This window comes from Notechis scutatus, chromosome 2, assembly GCF_049901735.1.
Source record: "Notechis scutatus isolate UNSWTSFEM ecotype Mainland chromosome 2, rNotScu1.2, whole genome shotgun sequence".
NCBI lineage: Eukaryota > Metazoa > Chordata > Lepidosauria > Squamata > Elapidae > Notechis > Notechis scutatus.
In genome coordinates, this window is record NC_142010.1 from 94,294,229 (window position 1) to 94,312,744 (window position 18,516).

Here is an 18,516-nt window from a genome sequence, read left to right on the forward strand (position 1 = left end):
CCTAAACATATTCTTATCTGGTTTGTTTCAGTGCCCTTAAATTGTCAAGTGTTAGTTGATACTTCAGATATGAGAAGAGTGCACAAAAACAGGCAAAACATAACAACATGAATTATATAGTTTCTATTGGCTGAGAACTGAGGAATGCAAAAAATATATTCAAAAGAAGAATGGCATAGAAATCTGGCACTAGAATGGAATGGAATTTTATTATAGCATTGCTTGGAAACTATCCCTAGTGGAAAATGGATGGATTTATCTGCTGTAACAATTTGCACCCACAAGTACATTGGATAGAGTGAAACAGCTGCATCATGCAGCAAATTTTGAGTGCATCAAAGAGCATGGTTAGATATCTTGTTTGCTCTTACTATATTTTTCCAGTTGAGGATAGAGAGAAGAGCTTCTGGAATCTTTTATTTGCTTATTGACATTGCCTTAGGACCCCAGAATCAATCACTCTGTTTACTGTAGTACTTCACTGTTGTCTCTGGGAGGTGTGATGAGTGCAAAAAACAATGAGTACCAAACATTTTCCCCCCATAAGGAATAATGTAATGAATAACAAGGTAGCTGACACCAGGTTCTAGCTTGTGCGTTGAGTACCAAATAAACAATGACTACTGGGACAATTTTTTTTGTGTCAAAATGTGTTGAATACCAAATTCAATAAATTTCAGTTGAGTACCAAGGCACCATTGTATATGATTAACAATAGAATGTGTTTGAGGTTTTCCAGCATACCTTTCAGGGTCCAAATGTAAACATCTTTTTACTATTTGAAATTGCTCTGTTGGATAGCTACCTGAAAATGGAATGGAGGTCAGAAAGTGAAAACTCTCATCTATCCTTCTACTAAGCAGGCACATTATTATGCTCTTGGTGGCAACCAGTTATACTCGTTATATCTTGATTTTTCCCCACTGTCTCCAACTCTAGCGAAAATCAAGAAATTAGTTGGACTCTGTGGAAGAAGAGAGAACACTTGAAAGTGATTATATCAATACATTTTCCATCTCCCCATTCCTTAGTGAGATAGTAATGCTTCATAAAATCATATTAAATTGAACTGTTTTGGCAACCATCTCACTAGAAAAAGTACTATCCAAACATGTGGTCTCATGAAAAATTTTTCTCCTCTTCTCACATTTCACTTCCTTAGTTGCACTTCCTAAAATATAACTCATGATCTTTTCTTAGGATCTTAATCAAGAGAAGAACAATAAGTTCTGAGGCTCTATGAATGGCAGTAATGGAAAAGAATGATGAAATTCTTCATAGACCTCTATCTACATAAATATAGCAATTATTTTGATGTGCTTTTACTTTATCCCACTGTAAAAGAATTCAAAATACTTTAAATGAAGAACTGTGTCAGTGCTGGTATTATTTAAAAATAATAATCAGAGACTGGGTGTCAAGCTTTAGACAGTAAGCAAAGATGAGAACCTGTTCTTCTGGACATGAAGAGAATGTAATATCTCAAAGACTAATATATAGAATGCTTTGAAATCAAGGATAATTTTGTATGTAAAACAGAACATTGTTGCCATTCCTCTCTTCAAACATGGGAAGCATATAAATGTTCACTCACTGAAATTAGAAAAAAAAATATGTGAGAAACTGTGGTCTTCCTGGATATCACTTTCTTATTAATCATACCAAGATACCAAGATTCAACAGAAAGGCAGCTAACAGAATGAAAAAAAAATGCATTCTGTATTTTAAAAACTTGGAAACTATTATTGGAAAGGATTTTCCCTATCCATTTGTGTCCAACTCTAAGGGGCCATGCTCATCTCTGTTTCTTAGCTGAGGAAGCCAGCATTGTCTGAGATACAAGATAGGATATATCAAGTTTGGATTGTATGCAAGTCAGATTCTGGGTGGTCTGTTTTTGAAGCTAACATCAGTGACACAATGCCTAAAAGTTTTCTCTGCTTGGGAGACAAATATTTTTCTGATCTGTGAATTTATTTAAAATGTGCTACGTTATGAACATACAAAACATAAAACAGAATTTTGTCTTTTCCTTAACTTTGATAAGAAAGAAAAAAGCTCATTGTAAGGACTAGTATTATTTCTGTAGGTTGGAAGTTAAAAACAAGGCAATAGGCAATGTGCCAGCCTTTCTGAAAAGTTTGCTAAATTAATAAGTTTCCTTCCTATTCCCACATGGATCTCAAAATTGTTACTGCTGTTTGAAATGATAACTGAAGCAAAGGCAAACATATGAAAATAATTTGATTAACAGCATGAAAATCATTCAAATGACATTTCATTCATTAAATTTATATGCCACTCATATAGAGGTAAATAAATTATTCTTTCCAATCCAATAGAATATTGGAAGTATATGTGTAAATGGTTTAGGATTATCTCTGCCTGACAATCAGCAATATAACTCTCCAAAATTAGAAGTGGACAAAAATCTGTATATAGAGAGAAGAAAGAAAATAGAAAAGCACATTGGGAAAATAGTCTGGATCCAGCTCAGGGCTATGAAGAAAAAGTTTTCTAGAAAAAAAGTTTTCCCCATATATACAGTAGGAAATGCAGTTTAAACAATGAAACCAATTATATTCCTCTCCTCTCCACTCCATTCCACTTCACTCCATCAACTCTCTTCTAGCATTGTCCAACTACAAATTGACTCAGGATGGCTCATGCACACAAAAATGACCAAAAATATGTGAATCAATTTAGAAACAAATAGGTGTTGTCAGACCCTAATCACTTACTTTTAGTCACATGAGATATTCTCTGCCTACCTTAGGGGAAGCTAATTCTAAGCAACTTAAAGAGTTTAGGGCAGAAAGATTAGGGAGGATTGATGCAATTATTCTACCCCCCACCCCACTTACACACACACACACACACACACAAAAAAAAAATATGATTGGTATCTGTATCCTGTCTTTGAAGTTCCTTCTTTGTTCATTTATGGCTAATGCAAGCCTTGTAGATGCTCAGCTCTAAATGGAGCCTTGTTTCTTTAGTCACATTTTTAAATGAATCTATGTTGCTCTCTTTAGTTTTGCTGTCCTTGTTTTTAAGATGTTGCAATGTAATGTGATGTTGTAATTTTATGGTTTTAATCCGGAATTTGTGCCTGCTTTGAGATTTCTTTTTCACAATTACACTGAAAGTTTCTTACTGATTTTTATAACTTGCTTACACATATATTTTCCTTTCTAGTCTGGGAACAGCATCATATAATATTATTTCTGTCGATCAACATACTTCATGAAAGACAGACAAATACAACCTGTTTTATTTGCTAATGTGGGCTAATCCTTTCCATATTGCCTGACTTCTAAATATAAGCAGGAATAGTCTCACTGGTAATACTTCATGGAGAATGGCATAGTCGTTCCACGCTTTCTCTTTTGTTTGTGTGTAAATACATACAGTCTTCCCTTATATCAATGTAGAATGCAGGAATAATCTTACATTTACAAAAAATATATATTTTTGCTATGTTTAGTGTCTCCATTAGATGAAATTAAAATATTTGTCATGGCCTAGCTTTCCTCTGCTTTGACCAAAGGAACATGTTTCCTAAGAACCATAACTTGCTTTCATGAGCAATTCAGTTAGTCTACTATAGTCACAGAGTCTAAACAAAGCTGGATTCTTCTATGCTTCAGGGAATATATTAGCAAAAACCTGTAGCCTCCTTAGCTATGTGAATGTTTACACATTTCCATTAAACAACAAAAAAAAACTTTCTTTGGCTTCTTAAGAATGTATTTGAGGAAACAGCATTTCTAGTGGTTAATACAAGCAGGATCTTTGCTGAGCAGTACAAAGGAAACTTGTCACAAGGACAGTGATGACAAAAGTACAGTTTTGTATTTCCAGATTTGTCAGATTCTTACCAAATATGGCCATAAAACCACAAGCAGGAGAGCTTGTTCTTCAGCTGTTTTGTGGGAAGAGTCATTGCTTGGTAAACAGAACATATGCACTAGAACAGAAGGTCCATCTGGCATCTCTACATAGGGGTGCAACAAACTCATTTTTGTCTACAAGTCTGGGCAGGCACCGTTTGTTGAGACCAACCTGCCCCTAACTGACTGTTCATCAGGAATGTTGGTCTTCAATCCCCAAATCTTCTAGTCAGTCTGGAAATGATGGGGTAGACACCTCCTTACTGTTTTGCTTCAAGCAATTTCTATGCAATGGAGAGAATTCAACTTCTACCTCAGCTTAAGAAAGTCTTTGCAAAATATCCATTCACAAAGTTATGCCTATTTTAGTGAGGTAATTCTGCTAGAAGGCAAGATACTACTTTGAAGGGACCAATATGTTTTCTCCCTCTGCAGTTAACCTTTTTGGCTTTGGCTCAGCTTTCTATGTTCAGCACATTCTTTTCCAGATTGGTTTATCTGCCAGGCTGAACTTCTTGTTCTTTCCCCCCCCAAAAAAATATTCTTTAGACATGTTCTAAATTTCTCTCTCAGTTTGTACAGGGTGCTGGCCAGGACTGTGAGGTTTGATTGTTCTTTTGCATGAACTTGGACAAGTGAACAATTTGAACACTACTGATACTCCTCTGGCATAAGATGATGCAAAGGAAGATAATAGTTGCAGGCATGCTACTTTTTAGGGCATCTTATCTACCACCAATGCTTTGCCATTGAGAAACTATTTTTAATTCAGATCCTAAAGAATCTCAGGATTTCTGGAAACGGACTGGATATGTTGCTTTACAGAATTCTGATTAACATGTTGAGTTACAGACAGATTTAAAATGGACTAGGTTTTTAAGGGAGAATAGTGATAAGAGCTTAACATGGGGTGGGATATGTTTTAACACAACCAAGATATCAGAACTAGATACAGCTCAGTCAAGACTACATTTTAACTTCATAAAACTTGCTTGCATGATTAGAAAACTTTGTGCATGATTTCTGAGATGGTATCTATAGGAGAAGGAAATAAAATATGACTAGAAGATTTGAAATAGATCTTCCAAATGATGCCATTCCCTCCTATTGCTGGATCTATCCTTCTGAAAAGTTATATGTTGGGAATGGGGATGGGGAATATAAACAAGAAAATAATGATTTTTCTCTATAAATGTCTGACTTGGAAATCCACAAATCATATGAATTGGCTAAAAGTTTGCAAACTTTCCCTGATATTTTCAATATAGTATGGCTGGTGGAGAGAAAATAAACAGGAAGTTGGAAATATTTAAATAAAAAGTGTGTAGAAGCTCAGGTTCCTTTATCAAATTTGGATAAAGGGGAAAAAGTAGAACTATCTATAATGTATTGGAAATCAACAGCATTGTTGAGGTTGACAATCATATGAAAAACTAATAAAAAAGACAGTAATCTATATCTTTGTTAATCAAATTTTGGTGGCTACTAACAGTATTTGCAATACAATTACAAAAGAATAGTTAAGTATAGATTATAGAACTTATCCTGTATCTGATTGCTTTTTCCTAGCATGATAATGCAGTAAAATGTTTCACAGATATATTTATTCATTTGTTGATGTTAGGTAGAAAATTCAAACAAAACAAAGCCTTCTTTCTCGATCTGATTATCTTAAGACATTTTTTATTATGAAGCAAGTATTAAAAGAATTTATTCCTTCTGTACTCCTAGTACTAAACAAGTACAATAGAGAACATGTACTTTCATAGCATTCATCATATCATTTTTTAAAAAGGTACTACAGTTGTAGAAAAGTTTACATAAAGATATTTACTGTATGTGTTTTGGAAGAATTATGACACCATTAAAAAATTTTTAGATTATGCAGAGTATCACAAGAGTTTAATTTCTATTGGTTTCAAGAAGAGGAAAGTATCCTTGAGAAAGTGGTACAGAGTTTTTAAATTCCTTTTTCTCTAGGTGTGGTGAGAATTGTTTTTGTTTTTACATGATGGGGAAATTGGGGCTATTCCACCCAATTTCTAGTGCAATGTATATTTATAATGCAAAATATTTAACCTTTAATAGGACACTGATCAAGTTTTATTTATTGTGATTTCAGAAATTCATTGGGTTATGTAAAGTAGTTGTCAAGAGAATATATCTAGATTAAATAACCCAGATACCTGAAGCTTCATTGTTTCCTCTGTCTTAAGAAATGACCTTATGACATATATTCTCTACTCCAATTCATTAGCTTGTCATAGTAAACAGAAATTGTGGGGATAATAAAATAATGGGACTATCCAGAATTTATCCCAAAACCATATAATTGTAGCAGAAATAAAGCACTTACCCTATACACATAAAATCCCAGACTCAGTTGTAGCCATTCAAATAATGCTCTGAAAGACTACAATCAAAAATCTGAAAACAATAGAAAAGTATGTGTAGTTTGTCATTAACTGTTTTTGACTTCCAATGCTAGCCTATAGCTTGGGGTTGCTCCTATTCAAATATTGATCAGGTCTAACTTTACTTAGATTTACTTAGAATGCTTGCATATGTTATGCCATGCAATCAATAACAACAATTTCATTGAAAGGGAAGTTGCAGGATATGGAAAGGAACAAAACAAGTTTGGGTGTGCTCCCTTTGGAATTAAACCAAACATTCAATAGCTTCTTTTTAGGAAATGAAGAAGAATTCTTGGAAGACTGAAAGAGCTAGCTCAATTTTTAAAAAGGCATATTTCTGGAGAAATTCAGAAGTGATACAACAAAATATAGGAAAATTAGAGGTGACTTTCATATTCTTGGCCATAAATGGTCATTGCCAATCGATAGGTGGGAATAAAACTTTGATGGCTGCTTCTAAAGGCAGCATTCTCTTTTTAAGTGCTTGCAGGCTCTTTAAGCTAAGGCCAAGTATGGACTGGCAGGGGTGCCAATGTAAGGAGCAATAACACTGCCCATCTGTCAAAATCATTCTAGAAGTGCAAATTTTACATCAGTGCAAGATAGCAATAGCACTTAGACTTATATACCGCTTTATAGTGCTTTATAGCCCTCTCTAAGTGGTTTACAGAGTCAACATATTGCCCCCAACAATTTGGGTCCTCATTTTACCCACCTCGGAAGGATGGAAGGCTGAGTCAACCTTGAGCCTGGTGGGATTTGAACAGCTAAATTGTAGGCAGCTGGCTGCAGAAGTAGCTTGCAGTACTGCACTCTAACCACTGTGCCACAGAGGCAAGATGGTATAATTATCAGTGTGGCCCAGGGGTGCACATAACCTTTAGTCAGCACTACTTGTGGACATGCTGCTTGATAACCTATCTTAGTCCCTTGTCCAGGATAGATGTTAACTAAGTGGCGTTTAGTTTTCTGGTGTTCCTTCTTCTTCTTGCTGAGTATTGAAATTTGTTTGTTTTTCTCCAGTTTGCTGACACCTTATCAGTTCTCCAGGAATTTTCAAAGATGAGAGTCAACAGTTCTGAGTTCATTTTGTCCAACACCTTGAACATACTGGAATGTAGTTCAATAGCCCTGGAAACCTGCTGAATTAGTTTAGGCCTGAGCTTCATTCTATCACTTTTTCCAAGCACTCGGGAGACTTTTTTTCTGAGAAAATATTGCAGATATAAAGGTGTTAACTTACAACGAACAATTTCACCCTCTTCCTACTTCCTATTATTGGTTTTACACCTTTCCCATGCAACAAATCCAAAGCTTCCATTTTTCTTCTTTTCTTTTAGATATACTGCCACATAGCTAGCTTTCTTATATTTTGCATTGTTTGTTAATTTCATCACATTCTAAGCTATAACTTAGAATACAGCTTTTATGACTCCATCCAAATAGACTCAAGGGGCATGTTTGTACTGCTCCTGAGTTACCAGACTCTGTTTTCGACAGATTTTTTTCCTACTGCTAAATTTGTTAGTAAGTCCACCTTTTACCTAATAGTTTTCTGAAAGCTTTTTTCCTTCTTATGAGAATGTCTTCTGGCTGTACTTTTCAGTATATTGTTTTCTAGGATCACAGATCCCTCTTGGGCTTATTTAGGGCTTCAAGGACTCAGTGACATCATTTATAAACTAGGCTAAGTAAGATTACAAAACTAATTTAATTGAAGATAAATTAGGATGAATTAATGTAATGCATTCTTTGGAAGTGATTCTAATAATTTTAGAAGGATATCCTGGATAAATTCCTGAGCCTTGGTAGAATCTAAGGCCAGAGGCATGTTGTCTTAGAAGTTTAGCACTCCCACACTTACGTGCTGTATGAGGAATTATGCTGCACTGGAAAACACATTTTATATACTATCATATTTGGGAAATCATCACTCGTAAACCAAAATCTTTCTTTGAGGAATGATTTGCATACTTTGCACAACAGTTCAAAACCATATAGGCAAAAAATGGTTGTGTAAGGACAAAAGGCTTCTGATTGCAGATCTTCTATTTGCCAAAATATTCTGAAATAATTAAAAGGCAGGCTTTCTGAAATTAGTATCCTGTCATCTTTTGAATGTGAAAGTAGGTTTGCTGGAGCCTGTTGAAGTGCTTGAATGTTATTAAAATATTACAGGTCAAATGATTTGTGCATGCAATACGCCAATTAAGGCAACAAGCCATCTTTAGATTTTTACTATTCCTTTTGGATGTTTTGGAAATCATTAATATTGGCAAACATAATTAGATTGTTTTCAGCACTTTTCCTCTATAATTTAATCAATGTGGCTGTATATTTTCTACTCTCTGTTAATGCTGGTCAATGATAAGGAAAGCTAGAGTGCAGTGTTGTGTTGTGCCATCAAGATGGACCCAGAACCCTCATGCTGATATTTGTTATAATTGTTAAGAAAAAACATATCAGATAAAACTTATTTTTTCTTTTTATTCTCTATATTTTCCTTAGTTTGCACTGAGTTTTTTTATCTTTGTTTCTGGAAAGGATACAGGTAGTCCTCCAGTTATGAGCACAATTGAGATCAAAATTTTTGTTGTTAGGTGAGACATTTGTTAGGTGGATTTTGCAACCTTTCTTGCCATAGTTGTTAAGCGAATCACTGCAGTTGATAACAGTCATTAAGCGAATCACTGCAGTTAGTAAGCTGGTTGTTAAGTGAATCTGGCTTCCCCATTGACTTTGCTTGTCAGAAGGTCAAAAAAGGTGATCACATGTCCTCAAGACACTGCAGTGGTCATAAATATGAACCAGTAGCCAAGCACCTGAATTTTGATTGCATGATCATGGGGATGCTGCAAAGGTTGTAACTGTGAAAAATGGTCATCGGTCACTTTTTTCAGTTCCATTGTAATGTTGAACGGTCACTAAATGAGTTGTTGTAAGCCGAGGTCTACCTGAAATAAAAATTATGCTATAAAAAAGATAAAACAAACTTGACCTTTCCATCAAGGCTGAAATAGAAAAATGCTACAAGCTTGTTCATCACCATTGAAAATGTAATGTGATAGAAGGTGAATGTTAACCCTTGTGTAATCATATTAGCTCTATGCAATTAATTTTAGTTTTGGCATGGCCCCACCCACTGTTTGGATTATCGTCTCTGGTATGTCATTCTAAAGCCAAGGGCGGAGTTGTCTGTATCTCAAAAGGCTGCCTGCTCTTTTCCTAGATCACAATATAATTGACAGAGAGATTATTTCAAAACCAAGGGCCAAAGACCGCCTTAAGGAAGCCATGTAAATATGGGCATGGCAAAGAAAGCAAAGCATTACTCAGGGACATATCTTGCATGTGATGCATAGTTCAACCGAGTTGTTTCCCTTTGTATCTCATAACAACATGATGCAGATATGTGCCTGCAAGCAGGACAAATTTTACAAAAGCCAGCAACAACATGTAGAATGATGTCATTTCCTGCCTGGTCCTTCAACCTGATAGGACCTTATCATGAATCCAGATTGGAAAGAAAATGTATAACTTTGCATTTGTGTCATATATCCAAGAACTTAATCAGGGTATGTATGTTTTCCCCCTTGATGTGCTCCCCCCCCCCCCCACATTTGTTACATGATTACTCAACTGGTTCTGCATGAGAAACTCCAGGTTTTTCAATAGCTACTTGTTCCAGAAAGATTGGGTGTCCAGTTCCTTCTCTAATTGTGTTCTATTTTGGGAGACAGGGTGAGAGATTTTGTTTCCCTTCCCAGAAAAGAAAAGTAAAGCATAGAAGAACCTATTAACACCACCTTTTTTTTCAAACTTTGGTGGCCTTTCTGTTTAAAAGCCAACACTTTGTTTCTAGCCAACAACATGAGCTCATTCTAGCTCTAGAAAAACAAAGAAAAATAAATACAGGGCACTTTGTGCTCTTAAGTAATATCCTTGGGTTTTTGGAAAAGATTGTATGGAAAGCTACATGGAACTTATTAATATGATTCGAAAATTGGGTGGACTTCCCTTTTTGTGTGTTTAACCTTTAGCGCAGCAGGGAATAACTGGGTGGTATGGTAAAAAAGGATTATCTTCCCAGGGTATTTCCTACTCTTGCTTAAGTTATTCAAAGAACACTTCTTTGACTAAGACTTTGATGCTCTTTGATGTTGGATATCATCAGAATCTGTGCTAGCTGATAATTACCCCCAAACTATTACAATGTTTTGTCTATAGCATACACACCATCCTATTAAGAAAATGTTTATTGGCTGCTCAATTTGTTTTTTTCCCTTCCTATCATTTCTTAATTCAGAAGCTTCTGTTGTATCATACATCCAAAGAGAAAGAGTGTGTGCCTCACGTGTGCACAAACACACACAATAAGTCCCTTTTTAAAAAATTGCTCATGTCAAAGATGGGGAGCTGGGTCGACTCCCTCCAAGCATTCTTCCCCATGCTTGGGAAGAAGTCCATGGAGATGAATGCTAGAAGCTGCATGTAGGTTCTACAGATAGGAGAACAAGAGTGCTCTATTCTGAAAAATCAGTAGCTGACTATTTGGAAGAACCCCGCCATTAAAAAACTCTTCTCATAGTGAACCTGTGTCCTCTTGTCATTGTTTTTGACACAACTTAGCTGTGGCCTCAAAAGCTTAGGTCTTAATGCTGTGCTATAGAGCAGTGGTTGCCAACCAGTGGGCCGGAGACCACTGGTGGTCTGCGAGAAAATTTTGGTGGTCCACAGAGAAATGTCACCCGCAAAGCACCACCCAAAGCAATTAATCCAGGCTGTGCGGGAACACAAGGCTGCACCGCCCACATGGCCCATGGGAACACAAGGCTTGCATTGTGAACAACATGAGGTAGTGAGGGGGGGAGAAAGGGCAACTTGCCCCACTCACCCCAGGCACCTCGCCTGGCCACCGGGCTGCTTCTTTCCACTTCTTTCTTCTTCTGCCTTTGGCTGCACGCAAGGAAAGCAGCAAAAGTCTTTCTTTCTCTCTCCCAGTTTTTGGGACCCTGCAAGGCATCCTGCTCCAAGAGGCTGCACCAGCAAAGACTCATTTCTGGCAGTTTGTGGGAGAGAAAGAAAGACTTCTGGTGCTTTCCTTGCATGAAGCCAAAAGTCTCTCTCTCCCCCTGAGAACAGAGCTGGAGACGGTATCCTGCGATCCCAAATAAAGAATGATCGACTTGTAGGAAAACAAGGTAGGAATTTTCCTGCAGATTTTTTTGGGGATTTTCCCAGGGTCTCTGGTCCATGGGATTTAAAATTGTGAGTTTGGTGGTCCCTGAGGTCCAAAATGTTGGCGACCCTTGCTTCAGAGGATTCTCCAGATCACTATCCTCTTATCCCTTTTGCTTTAGACAATATTGTGAGAAGAAGTACAAGAAGAATCCACCAAGAATCAATCAAGAATATGAAGTGAATGCAAAGCATCACAGGAACATTATCTATCCACCAACTCCTTAAAACTGATTGTTGAACCACTTCCACCTTTATATGCCATGTTAGTCTTAGGCACCAGAAAACGGTTCTTCTTTCCACAGTTATCAAGGTTTCCACTTTGAATGAAGGTTGGAATCAGGCACTGAAGGTCTTTTGGCCAACACATTCCATTCACCTGATGAAAATATTGCCCAAATAAAGAGATTTGGCTGGCCGGAGAGACCTTTGGCAAGCAAAGTAGCTGAGGTCACAATCCAGTTTTATCCTTTCCTTCCCCTGATCACAAGGGGTTCTTTTTTTCCATTCAGAACACTCTACCATGCTACATTAATGGCTTACATGGAAAAGAGCAACTATTTTAGCTGCTTCACTTTCTGCTGCATTTCAACTGAAAAGTAGAAGAAGGGCTGCAGCACGCCACTTTCAATAGAAAACTCTCCCATTTGGGATTGTAAAGAATACTTAGAATTCTTTTAATAAAGCCTCTCTTGGGATCGTATCCAGTTAATTAGAATTATTACATATATACAATAGGTTTTCAAGACCGATAGGCACAACATTTCATTATAAAATCACAAGTGGTCATTCACTAGACTGGAAAGTTTTTTGCCAACTGAATATTTAGCTTGAATAGCTTTTATAGATTTAAAGATATATCGTGCATATTAATGTAATGCTGTTTTAATATTAAATAATATACAGTATATTAATATGACTATCACATTTTCAATCATAATTATAGGCTCATTTTGTAGTAATAACTTGTATTCTTTTTATATTTATTTTATCCCACATTTATTTTTATAAATAATTCAAGGTTGCAAACATACCAAATATTCCTTCCTCTTCCCATTTTCCTTACAAGAACAATCCTGTGAGGTGAGTTGGGCTGAGAGAAAGTGACCACCCCAAAATTACCCAGTTGCATTCCCTGCCTAAAATACAACTAGAATTCATAGTCTCCTGATTTCCAGCCTGGTGCTAATAGACCAAACTAAAATTAGAAACTATCCTTTCTCATTTAACAGTCAGCAAAATTCACATTAACTGAGTTGCTATTTTTTAAAAAAAAAAATCTTGAACATCACAAATTATTTTAAGAGGTACTACAATTGTTCTACTGTACTTAGTACTACTACTATCAGAAATAGTAACAGTTAGAAACTAGGGATGCTGCAAATTGTTTAGTAACAAAAGCAAGCTATATCTATTTTAATCAACTTACCTCCCATGTTTGCACTGAGTCAATAGGCTTTACGCAGACCCAGAGAGACCACAGAGAAATGTGCAAAACAACTCATTGTGTATGTTGTGTATGTTCATAACCACATATTATCCTTTCAAGGAAATTACAATCAACAGTATTACAACTACTTACATATGGCATAATTTTACAGATAACTATCTTTCAGGCACAGACAGCTTTAGTTGTTAACTATTCTTGATTGAAATATCTAGTAAATAACAGATTATTGCTTCAAAAATCACAGGAAAAAATGATTTCCTTTAAATACTTATTGCCGTCCACTTTGTTTCCAAAGGGGTTTTGGCTGGACTTTTTAAAATTGGAAGTCATTCCAGCCAACTTGCATTAAAGGACTGCTCTCTTAGTTGTCCCTAAAATAAAAAGGAAGTAAAGGTTCCCCTCGCACATACTGTATGTGCTAGCTGTTTCTTGCTCTGAAGAGCCAGCGCTGTCCAAAGACATCTCTGTGGTCATGTGGCCGGCATAACTAAACACCAAAGGCACATGGAACGCTGTTACCTTCCCACCAAAGCTGGTTCCTATTTTTCTACTTGCATTTTGTAACATGCTTTCGAACTGCTAGGTTGGCAGAAGCTGGGACAAGTAATAGGAGCTCACCCCATTATGCAGTGCTAGGGATTCGAACTGCTGAATTGCCGACCTTTCGATGGACAAGCTCAGCATCTTAGCCACTGAGCAAATACTTGCAAACAAAAAGACTCAGTGTTTTTAGAATTCTTTTTAGGTAGCATAAAGCAGAGATTTATGTAGCTTTAAGAACATATTGAATTGCACTTGTCAGCAAGTCCACTTGAAGATGAGGTATGATGGTTATATTATTGAGCAATTTCTGGAGGATCACAGGTACTATGAACAGCTTGTTTAACCTGGATTTCTGTTTTCTATCCATCAACACCCCTGCTTGAAATAAACTAGAGGTAAAATGAAATGTAGTTCTCAATTTAAAGAAAGCATTAAGTCTAAAATCAAAATTGCCAGAATATTTAATGTCTGTGAATTCTTAAAAATATTGCAAAATCTACTCTGCACTGCAAAAGCATTTGATGATATATTACACAGCTGTCATGGATATTTTTTCCTGGGCCAAAGGTTATCCTGAACATTAAAGATGTGTACCAAGTTCTGCATCTTCAGTGATTAACCATGTTTCTCTTCCATCATATTAAAAACAATAAGATGGTAGCCAGTTTTGGGTGACGTTGTCTGCCTAAGGCTCTCATATGGCCCTCAAGTCTCAAAATACAAATCTAGATTATAATGATGGCCAAACAACATGGACCTTATTGCCAAGCAACATGGCTTTATTTTAATTTATTTTACCTTCTTTTATTATATTCACATTTTATCACAACCTTGTAATACAGAATTGGCCTTTAGTAAGATATGAAAGTATAATGTCAGATCCCTTTTTATTGCACAATCTATTAAAGTGCTAATTAATGCCTATTGTGTGTTGATGTTTTAGTCTTTTCATGTACACTAGAATATTAATTTTTCAATGATTGTATCACTAATTGATCTAGGCAAAGGATAACTAGTATTGACTCGAGCAATAGAATTTGGCATGCATAAATCTAATGTAGGAAGTTCTAAGAATATAAGAACAGCCTTCCTGGAACAAGACATAGGATTATTTAGTCAAACATTCTGATAATTGGATGGCTGTTCAAATGTTGAAATGAAAAACAACAATATGCAAAATAACCATGGGAAGAATGAAGTGAAGTTCCTCTACCCTTTGGCAAGCCAGCTCAAGATTCTGCAATAAAAATTGTAGGTTAGCCACAACTAGATGCTGCAGAGGAAGCTCTTAGTTGCTACTTAACTACAGATCCCAGCATAACTTAAGGCCATGGTAGAATGGGCTTTTGAAAATTTTAGTCTATCATCATCTCCAGATCATCAAGATTTTCTGCTCATGTTTAGAAAATGATTCATATTGCCCTCACTCCAGCCTCAATACAGCCTTAATGGCTAAAATGTTCTCTTACTTCATCATAAGTACAACTGTTGTATCACAAAAGAAATTCTTCATCAGATTAATAGAATTCTAGAAGATATGCAACAATTTGTAAGAAGGTCCATATGCTGTTTCTTTGAATGAATTTATTTGGTAATTCAATACATTCAGGGCCAAGGGAACAGACAAAACAAAAACAAAAATAAATTCAGAATCATAGATAGGTTTGAAATTCAATTGGCTTTTTTCCTCCATTATTATTTCTACTCACTTGGATGTACAAGTCAATTAAGATGCCTTTATTAAGGGTATTGCTCTAAAAATAATTGTTCTTCCTATTTGTTTCTTTAAAATTTCCTAGGAAAATAAACAATTCCAGCTCACTAACTTCAATTCTGCTACTATTACGTGTTACTTCCACTGAGCAAAGATGGGGAAAACAAATAGGGAAAAAACATGGATTTTTCCCACAACCATAAATGTAACATTTCTGTGATGTTCCCCCCCCCAAAAAAAATAATAATAATAATAATACAGGAAATATTATGTAAACATGTATTTATTTATTTAGTATGATGTAGCAAAATGCAGCATGGTGCTTAAAATTCACAAAAACAACATATAAGATGTGTATATAACATATATAGCAGTGTTCCAATATTTGAGGGGCTGCCACAAAGAGGATGGGGTCAAGCTAATTTTCTAAAGCACCCAAAGGCCAGACAAGGAATAATGGATACAAACTGAACAAGGAAAGATTTAACCTGGAAAAAAGGAGAAACTTTCTGACAGTGAAAACAATCAACCAATGGAACAGCTTGCCCTCGGAAGTTGTGGGAGCGCCATCACTTGAGACTTTCGAGAAGAGATTGGACTCCCATCTGTCAGAATGGTGTAGGGTCTCCTGCTTGGGCAGGGGGTTGGACTAGATGACCTACAAGGTTCCTTCCAACTCTGATTATCTGTTATCCATATCAAAATATAAAACATGAGAGCAGTGAATTATTTTGAAAAGACACAGTATGAATGATGAATAAAATTATGAATCAAATTAAATTATGTGTGAGCATAATACATGACATGTGTGGAAATACAACTAGGACGGTTATTTCATTCACCATCTAATGAGTTCCAAATAAGACATGCTCACCTGCAGAAAAGTTGGAGCAACAAGAAGTAAATCCTGTTATGGTGCAACAGGAGAAACTATTTGGGCACTGCCATTTTTTCTGTTTCCCGATTCCACACTAAGTCCTCTGAAGCTGATGCAAACTGCTGAAAACAGATAGACAAGAAAATGAACTGTTCAGAACTCCCTCTAGATAACCAAGAAGTGAGTGTGAAACCTACAGTTCATGTTCTCACCTCAACTACCATCCCTCCTGGAATAAAATAAAAACAAATTCCCCCATCATCATGCAACACAAAAACAGACATAAATCAACTGCTAGTGCCACTCCTAGTCATGTTTTTGGAACCTGTGGAGCACAGATGTTTGGTTATTCATAAATAAAAAACAACAACAAATCTGAATCATTGCTTCCCAACAGCAAAGTGATCATCTTTCCAGCAAACTGGGAGTGATTGGTTGTTTTGCTATACACATGCATTCAATGTATTTGGCTGTCCATCTCACAAGTGACTCTAGTAATATGCAAAGTTAATAACAAATGTTTAAGCAATCCAAACTATAATTTTCAAAGTCATAAACATCTATTCCAACCAATAAGAAAACAACATTAACCACCAGAAATCACTTAATCTCCTGATCCTGGATGAACAGCTATCTCTTCAGTGCCTTGTAAAATGCTAACGGGATTGAGAATGTTTGGATCTCCGGAGGTATGTTGTTTCACAGGAAAGGCATTGCCACAGAACAGCATAACTCTTGGATCCAACAAGATGATACTGTTTGATGAAGGTGACCTGAACCCTTTATTGGTAAATCTGGTGGGGAAAGCAGAAATGAAAGGAGACTTGTAGTCCTATAAAGAGTTTATCCCTACATCATGTAGGGCTTTGTAGTGATAACCAGCACTCTGAATCACACCCAGAAACCCACTGGAAGTCAGTGTGGCTCTTAGTTCAATCATGCTATATATGTATAGATATAGTTCTTTACTTATGACCATTCATTTAGTGACCATTCAAAGCTACTACAGTGCTGAAAAAAGTAAGTTATGGCTGTTCTTCATGCTTACAATCATTACAACATCCCTGTGATCATATGATCCAAATTGGGGCATTTGGCGATGGGCATATATTTACAACATTTGCAGACATTTCCAATCCAAAGAGCTTTTGACAAGCAAAGCCAATGGGGGAAGCTGGATTTGCTTAATGACCAATGAATCACTTAGCAGCCATGGTGATTTGCTTAATAATTGTGTCAAAAAGGTTGTGAAATTGGGCACAACTCAAACAACCAAGTAGAGTGCATTACAGGAATCCATATGGGAGATAACTAAGGCATGAGTCATTGTAAGCCCTCCTGGAACAGATGCAGTTGTGTACAATAAAAACCTATTCAAAGAATCTCATAACTTTATTGCCAGCTATATTTTAAGCAGGGATCATGAGTCCATGAGGACTTGGCAAGACTGATAGAGGAAGTACACCTCTTCTTGTTGTTGTTAAGTCTCCAAGTTGTGTCCAACTCTTTGCAATCCCAAGGACCAAAGAACTCCAGGGTCTGTGCCCTCCACCATCTCTCAGAGTTTACCCAAATTCATTTTATTGCATCGATGACACTATCTAGCCATCTCATCCTCTGCCATTCTCTTCTCCTTTTGTCTTCAATCTTTCCCAACATCTTGGGTCTTTTCCAATGAGTCATTTCTTCTCATTTGGTGGCCAAAGTATTTGTGCTTTAGCTTCAATATCTGTCCTACCAAATAACAGTCAGGGTTGGTTTCCTTTAGGATTGATTGATTGATTTGATCTCCTTGAAATCCAAGGGACTCTCAAGAGTCTTCTCCAACACCACAATTCAAAAGTATCAATTATTTAGTTCCTTGTGGTCCAACTCTCATAGCCATACATTACTACTGGGACAAAACCATAGCTTTATCAGCAAGGTGATGCCTCTAAATATACCTCTGTGCAGAGTTTAAAAAAAGAAATATCTGGAGACTTCCGGTTTGCTGGGCTTCGGCGGCAGCAGGAATCCACGATCGTGCGCGGTTTCTGCTTGCACTCGCCGCTGGAGTGCCCCGAGCCAGCCGGCTTCGGGGCTAAAGCCACCCCGTAGAGGTGGCCGAAGACAGGGGAGACCCAGCAGGGTTTTGAGAGGAGCCGCACCTCCCCTCCTCAGCTGGCTTAACTCCCTTTTCCGAAGGTGGTATAGCGGCGGTCAGAAGTGGCCGCCTCAAAGAAGCACTCATCCAGAAAAGAATGTGCAGGAGGAAGCTAAGAAGTGAAAGTTTTGGCTGACCGGGATAAGAAGCAATATTCCAGATATCCTGGAATTTAAACTTTAATAAAAGATTTATCTTTCCCAAGGAAGATCTGGAAGCAGTGAATGAAAGTGAAAAGGGA

At 36.8% G+C, this 18,516-nt stretch overlaps 1 protein-coding gene across 1 annotated transcript in view; it reads left to right on the top strand.

Annotated features, from left to right (window-relative positions):
- Nucleotides 1–18,516, top strand: part of LOC113426258 (rho GTPase-activating protein 7-like) — a 100,925-nt gene that overhangs the window by 21,521 nt on the left and 60,888 nt on the right. The gene's annotated exons all lie outside the window — the stretch shown is intronic.